Raw genomic sequence first — 19,378 nt, forward strand, 5'->3', positions numbered from 1 at the left:
TTTGCAGTTTGTATTATGGTATATTCTTCTATTGCTGTTTTTGTATGCTTAACTCTCACATCCATTGGCAATTTATTTTTACATAAAAATCAGCTAGGCACCCCCCAAAAAGAAATACTTATGGATAAATTTAACAAAATATGTATAAGATCCAGATATAAAAACTACAAAACTCTGATGGAAAAAATCAAAGAACTAAATAAGTAAAGAGATATTCAATGCTCATGAATGGAAAGACTCAATATTGTTAACATGTCAGTTATTCCCAACTTTATCTATAGATTCAACACAATTCCAATCAAAATCACAGCAAATCACTTTGTAGATATCAACAAATGGATTCCAAAGTTATGTGGAGAGACAAGAAATGCCAAATAGCCAATACAATATTGAAGAACAAAATTGGAGTCCTAATGCTCTTAACTTCAAGACTTACTGTATTTTGCCATGTATAATGGACACTTTTTATTTGCCCAGATTTTTGAGAGAAATAAGGATGAGCATTATATGTGGGTAGTGCCTGAAACACCTTGTATCTATTCTTGTGTTTTGTAATTATTTGTTACATAAAATTTCTTGTACCATAATATATTAAAAAATAAATGCTAAAATTCCTTTATAATGCAAAAAGCAAGTATCTAAATATAAATAAATAAATAAATAAAACGTAAAAATTAAAACAAAAGATTTTTCCTGAAAGTGTGGGCCAAAAATATGGATGTGCATTATATATGGCAAATATGGTATTTTAAAGCTACAGTAAACAGCCCTGGCTGGTGTAGCTCAGTGCATTGAGCATGGGCTGTGAACCAAAGCATTGCAGGTTCAATTCCCAGTCAGGGCACATGCCTGGGTTGCAGGCCACGGCTCCCAGCAACCACTCATTGATGTTTCTCTTTCTATCTTTCTCCCTCCCTTCCCTCTCTAAAAATAAATAAATAAAATCTTTTTAAAAATTCTCTAAAAAAAGCTACAGTAAACAAAGCTGTGTAGTGTTGACAAAAGAATATACAAATTCAACAGTGGAACAGAATAGAAAGCCTAGAAATAGACCCACACAAATATAGTTAACTGATATTTGACAGATTAATAAAGGCAATACAATGGAGAAAAGATACTCTTTCAAAAAAATTGTACTGGAACAAGTGGACATCAACATGCAAAAAAAAAAAAAAAAGCTAGACACAGACCTTACATCCATCACAAAAATTAATTCAAAATAGATCACATACCTAAATATAAAACATAAAACTGTAAAATCCTTAGAAGATTAGATAAGAGAAGACCTGGGTGACCTTGGATAATGCAGTAACTTTTCGGATGCATCACCCAAGGCTTGTAACAGTTGATAAACTGTACTTCATTAAAACTAAAAAAAATGTTTGAGAGACAATGCCAAGGGAATAAAAGACAAGAACAGACTGGGCAAAACTACTTGCAAAACACACATCTGATGGAGAACTGTTAACTAAAGTATACAAAGAATTCTTAAAAATCAGCAATAAGAAAACAACCTGGTTATTTTAAATGGGCCAAAGACCCTAAGAGATACCTCACCAAAGAAGTTATACAGGGGGCCAATAAGCACTTGAAAAGATGCTCCACATCATTTGTCATCGGGAGAATTCAAATTAAACCAATGAGATACCACTACCCATTAATTAGAGTGGCCAAAATCCAGAACACTGACAACATCAAATGCTAACAAGGATGTGGAGCATTAGAAACTCTCATCATTGCTGGTAGGGATGCAAAATAGAGGCTTCAAGGGCCTTTGTTGGGATGACATTACATATCAACTTCTGCTCAGTTAAAATTCTACTTTTTATGGGGGGAGAGGTGGGGAGAAAATGCAGACAACTGTAATTGAACAACAATAAATTAATTTATGAAAAAATTCTATTTTTTAAAATTAATTTTCTAGATGTATCACTTGGATTCCCTCCTCCTTTTTTCTATGCCCCCTTGCCTTCCTCCCACTCAATTTTCTCATTAATATTACATTGTCAGTATTTATGCTACTTAAATTTTTCTCTGAAAACATGACCCCCCACAGTTACTGAAAAGGTTTAATGCTTACTTTGAGTCCTTTCATATACTACTTCTCCTTCTTGAGTTCTGTATTTTATCTTTTGATTCAATGGCTTTCATCATGTTTTTTAAAGATGAGCTCGTAAATGCTGTATTCCCTCAGGCTGAAGCTATCTTCTGTTCCTTTATACATTCATGATAACCTACATTGGTCTGGAGTCTCACTTTCACCCTCAGAATTCTTGTTATTGCTGTCCTACTAATTGATTAGTTGGATAGTGTGTGGGAAACCCTGAGGTCAGCCTTATGTGTTGGAAATCCACCAAAACATTACTTACTACTTTTTTGCCTGAATTCCATACAATTTTTTATGTATACTTAAAGTTCAGTGACTTAACCAGAAGGGTCTAAGGGTTATTTTGGAACATTCTGTGTCTTCTCCATTTATGGTTTGAAATCTAATTTAATTCATGAAAAAAATTCTTACATCTAAATTATTTAAGTTCCCCTTTTCTGTTCTCTTCCTCAATGTTGCCAAATTGTCATATTAATTTATTCAACTTATTACTTGTTATGTACCAATACTACGCTGGGCAATTTGCTAGGTGTTAGGTATTATAATATAAACTGAGTATATCAGAAACCTAGTTGAATCTCCTGTATCAGTCTTTTATACCTACTTTTAACAGTATCGAGTTTTATTTTTTGTTTTCACATCTATGTGTTTTGTTTTGTTTTGAAAATTATCTTCTATTTCTTTCCTGCTCTAAAGAGGCTCACTTTCCACTTCCTTATTCTCTTCTCTATGATCGTGATATCATTTATATCCTCTTTGAGCTTACTTTTCAAGCTCTTTAACATCTTTGGGTATATTGAATAGTATTCGTCAGAACTGTTCTTCTTTTCCTGGAGAGTGTGTGTGTGTGTGTGTGTGTGTGTGTGTGTGTACAGGACGATGCTCCAACCAAGCCACCTGGCCAAGATGAGAATTTCTTTTTTATGCTGGGTCTTCACTTGTTTTTTGCTTGTTATATTTGCTTTTCTCACTTGCAAGAATTACACTGAGGTCCCTTTTTTTTTGTCCTTTATACTTAGTACTACTCTTTACTAAAGACTGGGTGTAGAGGTGGAAAAGGCACAGTGTCTCTGGCAGCTCTAGTCCAGGTATGTGCTTTAGAACAACACCATGTTCTTATTCTTCCCAAATCAGCTCTGTGTCTGTATGAGGACAGAACTCTCATCTCCAGGGTGGGCAGGTCTCCCAGGCTGGAATGGAAGAGGCTCGTAGTAAAATATGGTCATTCTCAGAGATTACTTCTTTGTTCAACTGACTCAGGTCAGCAGTTATAAACTAGATCATTGTTTTCTCTTCTTTCCAGCCCCAGCTCACTTCTAGTTCATTTCTTAATAGGAGAAAATAGGTCTCGCAGCCTCACTTCCCTTCTGGTTCTATGTTATGAAACTGAACTCCCACTGGGATTGACCTCCCCCCCTTTCCTGTGGTCTGCCCCTAATCCAAGCGCTTGTCTTTTTAAGTAAGGGACTATTAGTTGGCTGTTTTAGAACATCGGTCACTGACTTTGAGAGCCACGTATACCTTCCTTAAGATGTAGAGAGGTATACATCAACTTTCTCATTATCCTTCGATTTGTTCAAAACACCACTACATAAAACAGGTATTCTTTATATTCTGAAGTGGGTCCAAGCCAAGTTTTATCAAAAATGGAAATTTGCCTTCATTTTTCTTTCTCGTTGGTACTGGTGGGGGTACTAGCAAAGAAAGTAAAGTATAACTTTATGTTACCATCTTCTACCAGGAGTCTCAAGGAAATACATTCTTAATATTTTCCTTTATTGTGGTCTTAAAATTTTCTATTCTGATATTTCATTTTTAACTTTATTTTTTGTACCTTTGCTAGATTTGCACAACTTTCTAACCCTCCCACCTGATAATATCATGTTACCTAGAAATGATTTCCTCCTTTAAATAGCCTCAGTATTGCCTTTCCTAGTGTGTCATAAGACCCCCTGAAGTCAATAATGAATGGAGTGGCTATGAAGAAGTGATAACCTCTATTTCCTGTTCACTTTCTCACAGGCGGTTAAGCTTAAATGTGTGCTATAAAATCTCTCCAACCAACAAGCCCAACCATTTATCACTATAGTCTTAACTACCTCTGCTTTTTGGATATCTTAATTCCCCAAAGGACTGTCAATTTAACCATAACTACCTAACAACTGCCAAGCCTCACTTTATGAGCTGCTGTTGAGAGTTTAGTTATTTAAGGCTGATTTTTAAAAATTTTTATTGGTACTTCATGGCGTTTGCTTGATTTACAATGCTTGCTGTAAATAACCACAAATTAGGAAAGTTGCTTCCCCTTTAAGGTGTAGGCAAATATTAAAATGAGTACTGAATCATCTTTCTCCATATATTTAACTCCTTGGCAGGTCATTCTCCCACGTTCATCCAACTCATAAGGTTGAATGTGGTCAGGCCTTGATGGGGAGGAGACCTCCGTGGAAAATGACTTCATGCATTTCATCAAGTACTCGGTGTTTTTGCAAAGGTATCCAAAGTGGGAGAAATCTAGTGGTTAAAAAGAAATATTGAATATATTTTGGCCATAAGAAGGAATGAAATTCTGACACATGTTACAACATGGATAAACCTTGAAGACATCATTCTATGTAACACAAGCCAAACACAAATAGATGATTCCACTTAAGTGACGTACCTAGAATAGGTGAATTCATAGACACAGAAAGAAGATTAAAGATCTCCAGGGGTTGAGGGAGGAGCAATGGGGAGTTATGGCTTAATGGGTAGAGAGTTTCTTTTGGAAATAGACAGTGGTGATGCTTTGAACAACATTGTGAATGTAATTCATGCCACTAAATTGTACACTTAAAAATGGTTTATATGGTTTTTAAAAAAGAATTACTTCACATTTAAAAAAAATGCCTGGAAGTAACTTCAGAACTCTCATCTCCTTTACCCTTCCCTCTTCAGAGGGTCCTGCCTAGGGTCCTCCCTCCTCACTTAGGATACTGGGGCCCTTTACTTGTGCCTTGCTGAATCTCTCTCCATCACCTGCCACAGTTTCTCCATTCCTTGCTCTCTCTCCAGGAGGGGCCACACTTGACTCCTGTCTCCCACCCTCCCCTTCTATGAACAATCTGACCCCAAGTCCCTCTTTCTCATTTTCGAGGCTGAGTGACACTCCCTTCAGCATTCTTCTGGTCTGTGAGATTTAGCAAAACTCACCTAGTTCTGTGCTACTGCAAAGACCTTCTGGGCAAAGACCACTATGGCTCCTCTCCCTCTGCAGGCCCTCATGAGAAACAGAAGGGCCCTGGGACAGAGTCGTAGTCTCACAGAGTGGCCACGACCATGAAGAGCCACAGCCTCATCTTTGCTGTCTGCTCAGGAAGCAAGTCAGATCACTGGAAACAGTATTCCAAATCACCACGTGGGCTGGCGAAGAGTTTTTGACCTGTGCACCTGCCCTTAACTCTGAAACCAGGTGGTCATTTTGCTGGGTTTTCCCAGCAAACCTGCCCCCAGCTGGGGGCAGGTACAGGCATCTGGCAGGAGGAGTGTCATATGGCACAAATCAGCAAAAATAGAGAAGGCCCTAAACAGGGTTTAAAGAAGGATTGCTTCACTTTCTAAAAAACTGTAGAGGCAAGGGCAGACACTATTGAAAAATCAAATACCAGGCCAGGGGCTAAATCTGAACAAGTAGAAAAGATAGCATGCTGTCTTGTGTAGTTACAAGAGAGCCTTCAGTTTGTACAGTTGCCCCTCTGTATCTGTGGGTTCGTGTCTGTGATACACCCAACAGTGCCTTGATGCAAGGTTGTTTGAATACATGGATGCAGAATTCAAGATGTGAAGGGCCAACTAAAGGATTTGAGCATCCTTGAGTTTTGGTATTCACAGGGGTCCTGGAACTAATTCCCCAGGGATACGCAGAGACCAGTGACAAGACAAAAGTAGGCAGGACCTGTGCAGGAGCTAAGGAAAAACCAAAACTTGGGAGAAATGCTCATTATACCAGGAAATTGGTCACTAAGTGAATTGATGTTTACTTAATTTTCTTTTGGATAATTAGAGTGCATAGCCCTGTGACTCCCAGTTAGAGGTGACTCCAGTTCACATAAAGCTCATTTTCAGACTTCTCAGAAAATAGTATTTGTCATATAGACACAGAGGGAGAGAATAATATGCCATTATATGTATTAAATATTAGGTTTTTTTACCTAGTCATTGCAAATAATTCCAGGTTCCAAGGAACACAGGAAGCAGAGATAAATTGCATGTATCTGCTTAACTTCATTAAGAATTGCCAGAGGAACATTCGCATGAGCAAGTGAAGGTGCGAGAAGCAGTGTGTCGGTGCTTCTGAATCCGTATGGACTGGTGGAGCCACAAATGTACAGGCGTGTGAAGGGGGTTGCCTTATTAGCCTAAGAAAAACATCATTAGGAAGGAAATCTGCTACTGAAAACTCTACCATCGTATATCATTCACCCCAAAGCCAAATACAGTGGAAGGTTTTTGTTTACCTACTGTCTGGAATTTTCCATACTTTTGCCATTGACCAATGGAGAAACAGCCTCAGCTTTGGGCTGGCTCATTAAGGTCTTTCAGAAAGGAGCCAGTGGACTTAGCATCTCATCCCAGGGGAAGGCCCCTGATCACATTAAACCAGAATGGTGCTGACTGCCTCTTGCACCGCACTCTTAGTTCAAAGCATAGCAGCACTAAAGTATCTGGAATTATACTCACTCTCTTTTTGCCACGGATGTCCCCAGAAATATCCTACACAAGTATGTGATTTCTCTAATGAGGCCCCACATTTTTGTTTTGCTTTCTTACTTCTCTTCAATTCTTTGCCCACCCCCTCCTCCTTTTTCCCTCTTTCTCCTTTTTCCTCTTTATGAAGCTACTTGAAAATTTGCCTTTGAGTTGAAGTTAGCAATCTAGTGATAAAAAAAAAATTTTAAAACACACACAGCTAACTCCAACAGCTCAGGTGTGAAATCTTCTTTGTAGAAACTCCTCTTTGCCATGTTTGTATATCTTACAGAATGAAAATGACTGGATGGCATTGCATTTCAATATGGTTTTACTATTGAATCTATAAGGGTTGGATTAAGCCTCCATTGGTAAGTGGAGTCTCAGTGAAAATTTGGAGTGATTCATGGGCCAACTTCTTTGAGAAAGAAGTCTGAGCCTCAGAAAGGAAATTTGAACAAAGAGCATGGACCAGGCTGGCCATGAAAAAGAGTTCTTGGTCTGGGCAGCACAAGGTCCGATGTCTAGGGGGCAGTCCCTGAATGGTGATTGTTACACATGGCATTTCCAAACTGACACCTAGAAAAGAAAGTCTCAGAACAAGGCTAGATTTGATGCTCAGGTATCCCACATGCAGCTGCGGCCTTCGGGCTGCAAGCCCTACCGCATAAGGCAGACTGCCTCTATTTTCAGTGTTTTCTACATTTATTTCCCTTTGGTTATTCCCATTCATGATTAAATAATTTGTTTTACTGAAGGTGTCAAGGAAAGCACCCTTTTGCCAATTTTTAGGTGTGAGTATCTTAAGGATGCAATGAATTCCTGAGGCAATCATGACCCTACAAAGAAGGATCTAAGGCAGAGACAAATTTGGGGTTTCCCTCAAAAAAGAGAGTCCCCTTCTCACACTAATTTGAGAGTGTCTTGGCCTTAATTCACATGGAAGTTGGTGTTTCGTTTGCCTTTTCCCAGCCAATTCACTTAATGATCTCCTTCTTCCTTCCCAAAACATTTGCAGCCAGTTACTAATTTTTGCTGAATAGAATTAACTCAGTTCAAAGAAGTCATGTTCTATTCTAGCCAACAAACACTCTTCTCCTCTCCCTCCTGTCCAGAATGTGCAATTAGGGCCTGATGCCACCAAGTGGTGTAGTAACGGAAAATAAATAAGGGAAAACCTCATTTAAATAGAGTTGGAAGCTCTGAGGGGGCAGATCTCTTCCACATATCTGTTTCAGTCCCTGGCAAGAAGAAGCTTATTTTACATACCCCTGAAGGAAGAAGTAAGATTTTTTCCCTGCCCAGCAATAAGCCAGCCAATGAGAAACTGCCATGTCTCAGCCAATGAGAAGTCACCACAAACCTGAACTCTCCTCCAATAGATCTCTGTTCAAAGCAACCCAGGCTAGGAGGAACTGAGTAGTCTAGCATCCCACAGGGTTAGGAGCAGGATGGGCAGCTTTATGTAAGACAGAAGTGCTGGCAGAATCCAGTGTTCCTTTTCTGGGATCTCCCTTCACAAGACTAGCAGACAGGTGCTATATCTGAATCTCCATCAACCTGGCTAACAGTGTTCACCCAGCCCTAGTGATTCCCTGAAACCCCTGCAGGATCCAACTGACAGGCCCAACCCAAACCATTTCCAGTGGCTTTTCCATACAAATTACCTGTCTTGGCTCATGCTTCAGACAATCCCAAAATCTCTCAAACAAGCAACATCTGGCCTCGGTGTGCTGCAAGCCTGTGCTAAGGTACCCCAGGCTCAGCACTAACAGTAGTCAGCCTTGGCCTCTCCTGAGCACCTCCAAGCCCATAACAGGTAGCAGCAATCAGCAGATCACTTTGTAGCTCATGTCCAGTGGCCCTGGGCAGGAAGGATATAGGTGGTATCCTGTATCCTGGCACAAACCTTGGTTTGCACCTGCCTGGAAACCCCAGAGCCAGAGCACCTCTCGGAAAGCTTCAGACCATGTTGAAGTTTCACCCAACCTCCTGCACATGTCACAGCCAAGGGGCAGACTCAGTGGGTACTAGAGCCCCACTGAAGTAAGTCCTGTTCTTTGGGGTTGAACCCTGCACAACTGATTTTTTGTGATGGTCTGTCACAGCTGGTCGTCACAGCCAATTGGCTTTGGGAGAAATCTTTCCCATTGAGGTGCCAACAGCAATTAAGACAACTAAAACAGGAGGGTATACACAGCCCACACAGGGGGCATACAAGGAGTGCCCAGTTCAAGTGATCAGGAAATTTTGGCACTGGAGTTACAGGACATCTATTATTTTAGGCCACACTATCAAGCCTGGGGAACCTAGCAGCACTACCCAATACATAGAAACAAACTTAGGGAGGCATCCAAAGTGAGGAGACAAAGAAACATGTTCCAGATGAAAGAACAAGACAAAGCTCAAAGAAAAAACTAAACTAAATAGAATCAAGCAGCCCACTAGATATAGAGTTTAAAACACTGGTTATAAGGATGCTCAGTGAACTGAGGGGTTGAGTAGATGAACTTAGAACTTCAACAGGGAGATAGGAAACATAAAGATGTAACTAGAAAATATGAGAAGAATTACTTAGAAATGAATAATACACTAACTGAAATTAAGAAAGCTTTACAGGGAATTTAACAATAGAATAGATAAAGCAGATGATCAAATCAAAGATTTGGAAGATAAAGAAGCAGAAAATGCCCTGGCTGGCATAGCTCAGTGGATTGAGCGCAGGCTGCGAACCAAAGTGTCGTAGGTTTGGTTCCCAGTCAGGGTACATGCCTGGGTTGCAGGCCATGACCCCCACCAACCGCACATTGATGTTTCTCTCTCTCTCTCTGTCTCCCTCCCTTCCCTCTCTAAAAATAAATAAATAAAATCTTTAAAAAAAAGAAGCAGAAAACACCCAATAAGAACAGAAAAAAAGAAAAAAGAATAAAAAAAATGAGGATAGTATAAGGAGCCTCTGGGATAACTTCAAGTATACCAACATTTGCATCATGGGGGTGCCAGAAGGGGAAGAGAGCAAGTAATTAAAAACCAATTTGAAAAAGTGAGGAAGGAAAACTTCTCTAATCTGGTGAAGAAAATAGACATACACACTCAGGAAGTACAGATAGTCCCTAACAAGATGGATACAAAGAGGCCCACTCCAAGATACATCATAATTAAAATGCCAAAGGTTAAAGACAAAGGGAGAATCTTAAAAGCAGCAAGAGAAAATCAGTTAGTTACCTACACAGGAGCTCCCATAAGAAATTTCGCAGGCCAGAAGGCATTAGCAAGAAACATTCAAAGTGATGAAAAGCAGAGACCTATAACCAAGATTACTCTACCCAGCAAAGCTATCATTTAGAATCAAAGAATAGATAAAAAGAATCCCAGACAAGAAATACCTAACAGAGTTCACCACCACCAAACCAATATTACAAGAAATGTTAAAAATATCTTTAAGCCCTGGCTGGCGTAGCTCAGTGGATTGAGCGCGGACTGGGAACCAAAGTGTCCCAGGTTCGATTCCCAGCCAGGGCACATTCCTGGGTTGCAGGCCATGACCCCCAGCAACTGCACATTGATGTCTCTCTCTCTCTCTCCCTCCCTCCCTCCCTTCCATCTCTAAAAATAAATAAATAAAATCTTTAAAAAAATTAAAAAATATCTTTAAGAAGAAAAAAATAAAAAATAAGAATAATAAGTGGAAATACCTACATATCTATCAGCACTTACTTTAAACACAAATGGATTAAATGCTCCTATCAAAAGACCTATGGAAGGTGAATGGATAACACAACAATGTAAGCGTATTTATAAGAGACTCACTTCAGCCTTGGCTGTGTGGCTCACTAGGTTTGAATATTGTCCCATACACAAAAAGGCTGTAGGTTTGATCCCTGCTCAGGGCATATACTTAGGTTGCTGGTTCAATCCTTGGTCAGGGTGCATATGGGAGGCAATCAATTGATCTCTCTCTCTCTCTCTCTCTCTCTCTCTCTCTGTGTGTGTTTCTCTCTGCTTTTCTCTCCTTCTAAAATCAGTAAATGTATTTCTGGTGAAGATTTTTTAAAAAAGAGAGAGACTGACTTGACATCAAAAGACACATACAGATTGAAAATTAAGAGATAAAGGAAGATATTTCATGGAAATGGAAACAAATAAACAAAAAATAATCTGGGGTAGCAATACTTATACCAAAAAATAGACTTTAAAACAAAAACTATATTGCAAGAGACAATTCCACTTCTCAGTATGTATCTGAAGAAACCCAAAACAGTAGACTGAAAAGTCATGTACATCCACCGGCCAAGATGGAGGCATAGGTAGATACACTCTGCCTCCCCGCACAACCAAAAGAAGGACAACAAATTTAAAAACAAAAAATAACCAGAACTGCCAGAAAATTGAACTGTATGGAAATCTGACAACCAAAGAGTTATAAAGAAGAAATATTCATCCAGACAAGTAGGAGGGGTGGAGACAGGCAGCCATAGCAGAGAGGACTCATGGCAAGGTAGAGTCTGAAGGACCAGGTGAGGTGGCAGGTAGCAGAGCCAGTAGTCCCACATTTTGGGTGCGGATAAACTGGGAGGAACAACCAGGGAGTGAGACAAACTGCACAGCCCACATTTCCACCACTGAGAAATAAAGCCTCAAAACCTCTGACTGAGAAAAATTGTGGGCTTTGAGGAAACAGGAGAAACTCCTCACAGGAGAGTTTGGGGAGACCTACAGAGTCCTGGAACATGCACAAACTCACGCATGTTAGAATCAGCACCAGAAGGGCTCAATTTGCTTTTGGGTAGCGGGGGAAGTGACTGAAAACCAGCCAAGAATAGAGCAAGTGGCACTGTTCCCTCTTTGACCCCTCCCCACACACAGTGTCAAAATGCAGCAACACGGGTTGCCCTGACTTGGAGAATACCTAAGGCTTCACCTCTTAATGTAACAGGTGCACAAAGACCAAAAAAATATGGGCCCAGGTGAAAGAACAGATCAAAGCCCCAGAAAAAATACAACTAAGTGGTGAAAAGATGGCCAACCTATCAGATGCAGAGTTCAAAACAATGGTAATCAGGATGCTCACAGAAATAGTTGAGTATGGTCACAAAATAGAGGAAGAAGTAAAGGCTGTGAAAAGTGAAATAAAGGAAAATGTACAGGGAACCAAAAGTGAAGGGAACTGGGACTAGAATCAACAGTTTAGACCAGAAGGAAGAAACAAACATTTAACCAGAACAGAATGAAGAAACAAGAATTCAAAAAAAAATGACAAGAGACTTGGGAACCTCCAGGACAACTTTAGACATCCAAATCACAGGGATGCCAGAAAGAGAAGAAGAGCAAGGAGTTGAAAACTTATTTGAAAACATGATGGAGAACTTCCCCTACCTGGCAAAGGAAATAGACTTCCAGGAAGTCCAGGAAGCTCAGAGAGTCCCAAAGAAGTTGACCCCAAGGAAGCACATGTCAAGGCACATCATAATTAAATTACCCAAGGTTAAGGACAAGGACAAAATCTTGAAAGCAGCAAGAGAAAAGGAGAGAGTTACCTACAAAGGAGAGCCTTACCTATACGGCTGTAAACTAGTTTCTCAAAAGAAATCTTGCAGGTAAGAATGGGCTGGAAAGAAGTATTCCAAGTGCTGAAAGGCAAGGACCTCCATCCAAGATTACTCTATCCAGCAAAGCTTTCATTTAGGATGGAAGGGCAGATAAAGTGTTTCTCAGATAAGGTCAAGTTAAAGGAGTTCATCATCACCCAGCCCTTATTATATGAGATGTTAAAGGGACTTATCTAAAGGAAAAAAAAGATTAAAAGTGTGAACAGTAAAATGGCAACAAACTCACAACTATCAACAACCTAAACTAAAAAAACAAAAACAAAAACAAACTAAGTAGACAACTAGAACAGAAACAGATTCACAGAAATGGAAATCACATGGACGTTATCATTAGGAAAGGGGACAGGGAAGAATGGGGGAAAAGGTACAGGGAATAAGAAGCATAAATGGTAGGTACAAATAGACAGGAGGAGGTTAAGAATAGTATGGGAAATGGAGAAGCCAAAGAACTTATACGTATGACCCATGGATGTGAACTAAGGTTGGGGAATGCTGGTGGTAGGGGGTACAGGGCAGAGGGAAATAAAGGGGAGAAAAATGGGGCAACTGTAATAATACAATCAGTAAAATATATTTTTAAAAAGCAAAGACATTTACAATAGCCAATATATGGAAGCAACCTATGTGTCCATAAATAGATGAATGGGTGAAGAAGAAATAGTGTATATACAATGGACTATGACTCGACCATTAAAAAGAACGAGATCTTGCCATCTGTAATGACATGGATGAACTTAGAAGGTATTTTGCTGAGTGAAATAAGCCAGACAAAGGAAGGCAAATGCCACATTATTTCACTTATATAGAGAATCTAAAAAGCAAAGTAAATGAATAACCATAACAGAAACAAACTCATAGATAAAGAGAACGTTTTGATTTTTGCCAGATGGGAAGGGAGTTGAGGAAAGGTGGAAAAAATAAAGAGATTAAGAAATATCAATTGGTAGTTACAGAATAGTCACAGGGATGCTAAGTACAGCATAGGGAATATAGTTAATAATATTGGCTAGTACGATATCAGATAGATATGAGATTTATAAGGATAATCACTCAGTAAGTTATATAGATGTCTAATTACTGGGTGTGCACCTGAAACTAACATAACATTGCACATCAACTGTAATTGAAAAATAAAAAAAATATTTGAAGTGAAAAAGCAAAACAAACAAACAATCAAAAAAGCTGCCTTGTCCGACTTTTGCTTTTCCTCTATGAAAGAAAGCTCCTCTTTTGTTCATGGGTCTTGCCTGTGGTTCCCTATAGTTTGCATAATACAAACTATGACACACATTTATGTTTTGTTTAAAATCTAACTTTAAAGAATTACCAAAGTTCCCTCGGCTTTATAATAATTTTTCCATCTTGTATTCAGCAAAATATAGAACTCTTCACTAAGTTTACAAAGCTGGCTTGCAAAACTATCTTCTTCTCTCAGAATAATTTTTCTTCCTTTTCTCTTTATTTTGGGAACTTTTCCTAAGCTTGTCTTTCATATCACTAACGTGGCATTAATCAAGGTAGCAATTCAAATATTTTATTTCAGCTTATACTTCATAATATTCAGTCTTTAAATCACTTGGCTTTTTAAGAAAATCTTAGTTCCATGACTAATTTCAAGCTATTTCATAGAGTCCATGGTTTCTTACATTTTATTGAGTTCATAGCAGATGCTACTAAAATGTACTTCCTTTTCAAAAATAAATCTTTTATAAAATTACATTCCCTCTGTCTTTTGAATATGATGTTTTCCTTCTTATATTAGAGATTTTCTTCCTATGATTGTATGTGTCAAAGTTAATCAGGAAAACATGAGCACTCCGAATATTTTAAAGAAGGAAGCAATACACAGAGAACTGGCTACAATGTCACGGAGGAGATGCAAGGTCAAACAGCGATGTTGAGACTGCACCCCAGACTGCAGAGATGACAGCAAAGGTACTGGTGGAGCCCAGGCGCCAGGCTACCTGGCAGAAGCTGAGCTTCAGCAGCCTGCTGGGGGTGGGGGGCGGGGTAGGGGTAAGGGCTGGGACCTCCAAGGGAAGAGGCTCTCCTGTCTGGTGAGAGCTGGAGCCACAGGGGAGACTGCATGCCGGCACAACAAGGGCCCTTCTGAAGCAGGGAGAGAACACCCTGACTTCTCCCTTCCTCCCACACTGCAGTCTCTCTGAGCCTCCAGAGAGCAAGAAAAGCTTTTGATACAGGACAGTATCATAGTGTGAGGATCTGAAGCAAGCAAAAAAAAAAGAAGAAGAAGAACAGCCTTATGCTGTTGGCTGCTTTTGAGGTTTTTTTCTACTCCTTTTTGAACAATGGGGATTCTATATGGGCCTCATATTTGTGCTAAAAGGATTCCTTGTGGAAGGCTTCTTACATGCTAAGCTGGCACAGTACACTAACTAAGGGAATGGAGGAAAGGACCAGGGGCTCTCCTGGCAGTGGGGCTCCTGTCTGACTTTGGAGACGCTGCCAGGCACCACTCCCCCGGTGTCTCGGCCTCCTCCTGAGTCTGCAGGCACTTCATCCAGGCAGCCTCCTTCACAGGGGCCTTGGACCCTGCATGGTGTGGCCACCTCACAGCCAGCCTGCCCAGCCAGACTCCCCTTGTCAGGCCTTCAGCCTGTTGCCGGTGCCTGAGAAACTATAATAATCACCACAGACCATAGCCTGGCAGGGGTCAGGGAGCCACCCACTCACCCTTGACCCCCACTCCTAAAGATAGAACGTAGAGAGAAGACCCCTCGCACTCCTATAGAGACCTCCTGCCCCCACACTGCTGCCAGGTTGGCGCCCTGCCCTGACCGTGGTGACTGCCTGTGCCTGGGCTGTGGGCCCAGCCTCCCTGACACAGGCAAAGTGACTGCAAGTAGGGAGCACTTCTCTGTCCAGTTATCTCTTTTGCCTTTGGACTCAGAGTATGTCCACGGAGTGCGAGATCCTCTCGATTTACTTCCTGCAAAGCCACGGACACTAGAGACTCAGTGGGGATCTAAGGGCACAAACCAAAGATACAGTCCCTGCTCCACTAGGAAGACAGACAAATAGAGAGGGTGGGGGGGAAGGCCAGACAGAAAAGGGCAGTGCTTGCAGAGGATACAGGCAGGAGAGGCAGCCTGCCTGGCTTGGGGGAAGCTGGTGCTCCCTGTGTGGGCACCGCTGAGCGGAGACTAGAGGGAAACCACTGTGGAAGTGGGTCCAGCTGCTGTCAGACACAGGAGACACATGGGAAGGCTGGCTTCTAAGGCAGAGGGAAGAGCATGGCCAGAGGCCTGAAAGTGGAAGGAAGGCTGGTGTAATTGTGGGCCTGCAAGGGAGGAGACAGGGAGAGTGGCAGAGCAGAGACCTGAGAAGTGTGGCAATGAACGGTGGGGAGCCTTTCATGCTGACGTGTCCAGATTTTAAGCTGAGGTAAATGGGCATCGTGAATATGTGAGCCAGCAGCACATGTGTATTTAAGCAAGAAAACCCTCTCACTACAGCATGTAGAATGGTGTGGAGGGAACCCAGTGCAGATGCTGGAAGACCAGTTAGGAGGTCAAGGCTAGAGATAAAGGCACCCCAAACTTGAGGCAGCAGAAGGGTAGAGAGACGTGGATGGGGGTTTGGGAGAAACAGTTCGGGAGAAACTGTAGCAGCTGGGGGCTGATTGGGTGTGGAGTGCCAGACACAGAAGTAACTAGGGCAACACTGAGGCCTTTCTGGCTTGGGTGACTTCAAGAATGAATGAAGGGCTGAGGCAGTGAGCATTGGATGAAAACCAGGTCAAGGAGGAAAGATTTGGTTTCTTTTCTTTTCTTATTCTTTTTCTTTTAATTTGATGAGTTTGAGACACTTGTGGAAAATTTGCTTAAATACATAGGTTAGGAGTGCGGTCAGGAGTACACAGATTGTAAGGATGCTTGTGGGCCTAGATAACAGGGGTGTTCCAGCTAGCACTATTACATGGCTCTATAAACTCTGCACTGTGTGACACAGGTGGCAAATACTGAAAATGCTCTCTTTAGAAATGATTTCAGATGTCTCTAAGATCATGACAGGGACATGGGTTAATTTTAAGCATGACCATTTTTATTGGAGTGTGACTTAGAATGATATCTGTTCTAGTTTACAGCTCAGCAGATCCACCTGGAGTCAGAAGACAGACCTAAAACACATCGAAGGGCAGCAGAAGCATCAGTCTGCACACACAGGGGTCCTTCGTGGAACTGGCTGGTTCCTTAGGACGCTCTGCCTCCCAATTATGGGGCAGGACAAACAGGACTGTCTCCCTGAGCAAACACGGCCAAGCCAGGAACTGTGAAATTCAGTCTCTATCAAAAAAAGTCCCCAGAGAGCCTGAAACTCATTTAGAGCTGTTTCATAGAGAACTCATTTGAGGAACATGACTGGCCTTGTATAGCACCTTTAAAATAACAACTTTCCATTAAGCTGTGAACACTAAGGAAAACATTTCTCACAAATATTTTTTAACCAACTTCCAACAGAGGGTTGCCTTATCCAGCCACGCTGGCTGGAACACTGCTTTCGTTCTGAGAGGAGCCACAGGACCTCCTGCGGCAGGAGCAAGGCCTGGCGTGGCTCTCTGCAGCTTTGCTCAGAGCAAAATCGAGTGAGAATTCCCCACATCATCTGTAATGTGAAGTAGTCCTTGGCTCTGTTTCATAAAAACATGCACTAGAATGAAAGCAATTGTGTGGTGAATGTGGATTTACTACTGAAATCCCATTATTACTTTTAAAATAATTATGAGCACTTACCAGACACCAGGTGGTGTTATAGGGGCTGAAGATAAGAAGTTAAACGGTAAGGTCTCTGTGTTTTCATCAAGCTCACATTGTCATGTGAAGAGAAAGAGAGTAAACAAGAAGACATAAATGAACAAAACAATTTCACCTTGTGCTGAGTGGGATTACACACTGGCGCGGTGCACATGGAAGACTGAGGAGTCGGGGCGGGGTGAGCAAGCAGAAGAGCAGGCAGGAGCATTTACAGAAATATTTTCTGATTTGGTCTAGATTTTAAGAAACTAAGAAGAAAATAATAAGAATGCAGATTTTTAAATGTTAACATTGAGTGTTGTCTCTTTCAAGTATTACATTATAAATACAATTTAAAATGTACCAAAACAATTGAAGGACTATTCACCAGCATTCAAAAACTAGTATTCAATTCAACCAAGAACTCTCCACATTACTATCAAACAAGTGAAGTTCTGGCACGTTTCTATGTTGCTTTACTTTCTTCTTAAGGAAAATAAACCAAAAAAATCAACTGATATTTATGATGTGGGTAATGGAAAAAGATATTCCATGCAAACAGTAACTAAAAGAGAGCTGGGGTGGCCATATCAACCTCAGACAAAATAGAATTTATATTAAGAAAGGTTACAAAAGATAAAGAAGGAAATTATATTTTAATAAGAGTTTCAATAAAAGAAGACATACAATTATAAACATTCATGCACTTAATCATAGTTCCTCAAAATATATGAAGCAACACATTTTGAAAGGAAAAATAGTTCTATAATAACAGTTGGAGAGTTCAATATTCCACTCTCAATAATGAATAGAACAACCAGATGGAAGGTAAGTAAGGAAATTGAGGACTTAACAATAAAACCACCTAGATCTAACAGACACATGCAGAATAATTCACCTAACAACAACAGAATGCACATTCTCTCAGGTGCATATGGGACATTCACCAAGATAGGTCATATGTTAGTCCACAAAATGTCTCAATAGATTAAAAAAGATGATATTATATGAATTATCTTCTCTGACCACAATGTGATGGAGTTAGGAATCAATAACAGAAGAAAGACTAGAAAATTTACAAATATGTGGAAATTAAACAACACACTTTTGAACAACCAATGGGTCAAAGAAGAAATCACCAAGGAGATTAGAGAATATTTAGAGATAAAAGAAAACAAAAACACAGTATATCAAACCTTATTGCATATAGAGAAACCAGTGCTAGAAGAAAATATGTAGCTGCAACTACTTCTGTTAAAAAGAGTGGAAGCACTCAAATCAACAACCTAACTTTCTCGCCCAAGCAACTAGAAAAGAAGAACAGACTACACCCAAAGCCAGTGGAAGGAAAAAAATAACAGAGGTTAGAACAGAGATAAGTAAAATAGAGACTAGAGAAACAATAGAGAAAATCAACGAAACCAAAGTGGCTTCTCTGAAAAGATCAATAAAATTAACAAAATTTTAACTAGACAACTAAGTAAAAGAGATAAGCCTCAAATTACTAGAATAAAAAATAATAAAAACAAGGACATTATTACTGATTCAACAGAAATAAAAAGGATTATGAGAAAATATCATAAATAATTGTCTGTCAAAAATTGGATAACCTAAACGAAATTAACAAATTCTTAGAAACCTACCAAGATTAACCCAAGAGAAATAGAAAACCTGAATAGACCTATAACTAATATGGAACTAGAATCACTAATCACAGACTCTCTACAAAGAAAAACCTTGCACCAAATGGCTTCACCAGTGCATTATTCAAAACATTCAAAGAAGAACTAACCTCAGTCCTTCTCAAATGTTTCCAAAAAATTGAGGAGGATGGAACATTTCCTAATTCATTCTTTAAGGCCAGTATCACTCTACAAGTAAAGCTAGACAAAGACACTACAAGAAGGAAAGAAAAAACCCACATACCTATATGTCTGATGAATATTGATATAAAAATACACCAGCAATCAAATCCAACAACATATAAAATGGATTATACACCATGATCGAGTAACATTTATTCCTGGGATATAAGGCTGGCTAAACCTACAGAAATCAATGTAATCACCACATTTACAGAATGAAGGACAAAATCCACATAATCATCTCCATTGAGGCAGGAAAACTTTTTGAAAAAATTTAACCCTTTCATGATAAAAAAAACACTCAATAAACTCACT

Source organism: Phyllostomus discolor, chromosome 1 (assembly GCF_004126475.2).
Source record: "Phyllostomus discolor isolate MPI-MPIP mPhyDis1 chromosome 1, mPhyDis1.pri.v3, whole genome shotgun sequence".
NCBI lineage: Eukaryota > Metazoa > Chordata > Mammalia > Chiroptera > Phyllostomidae > Phyllostomus > Phyllostomus discolor.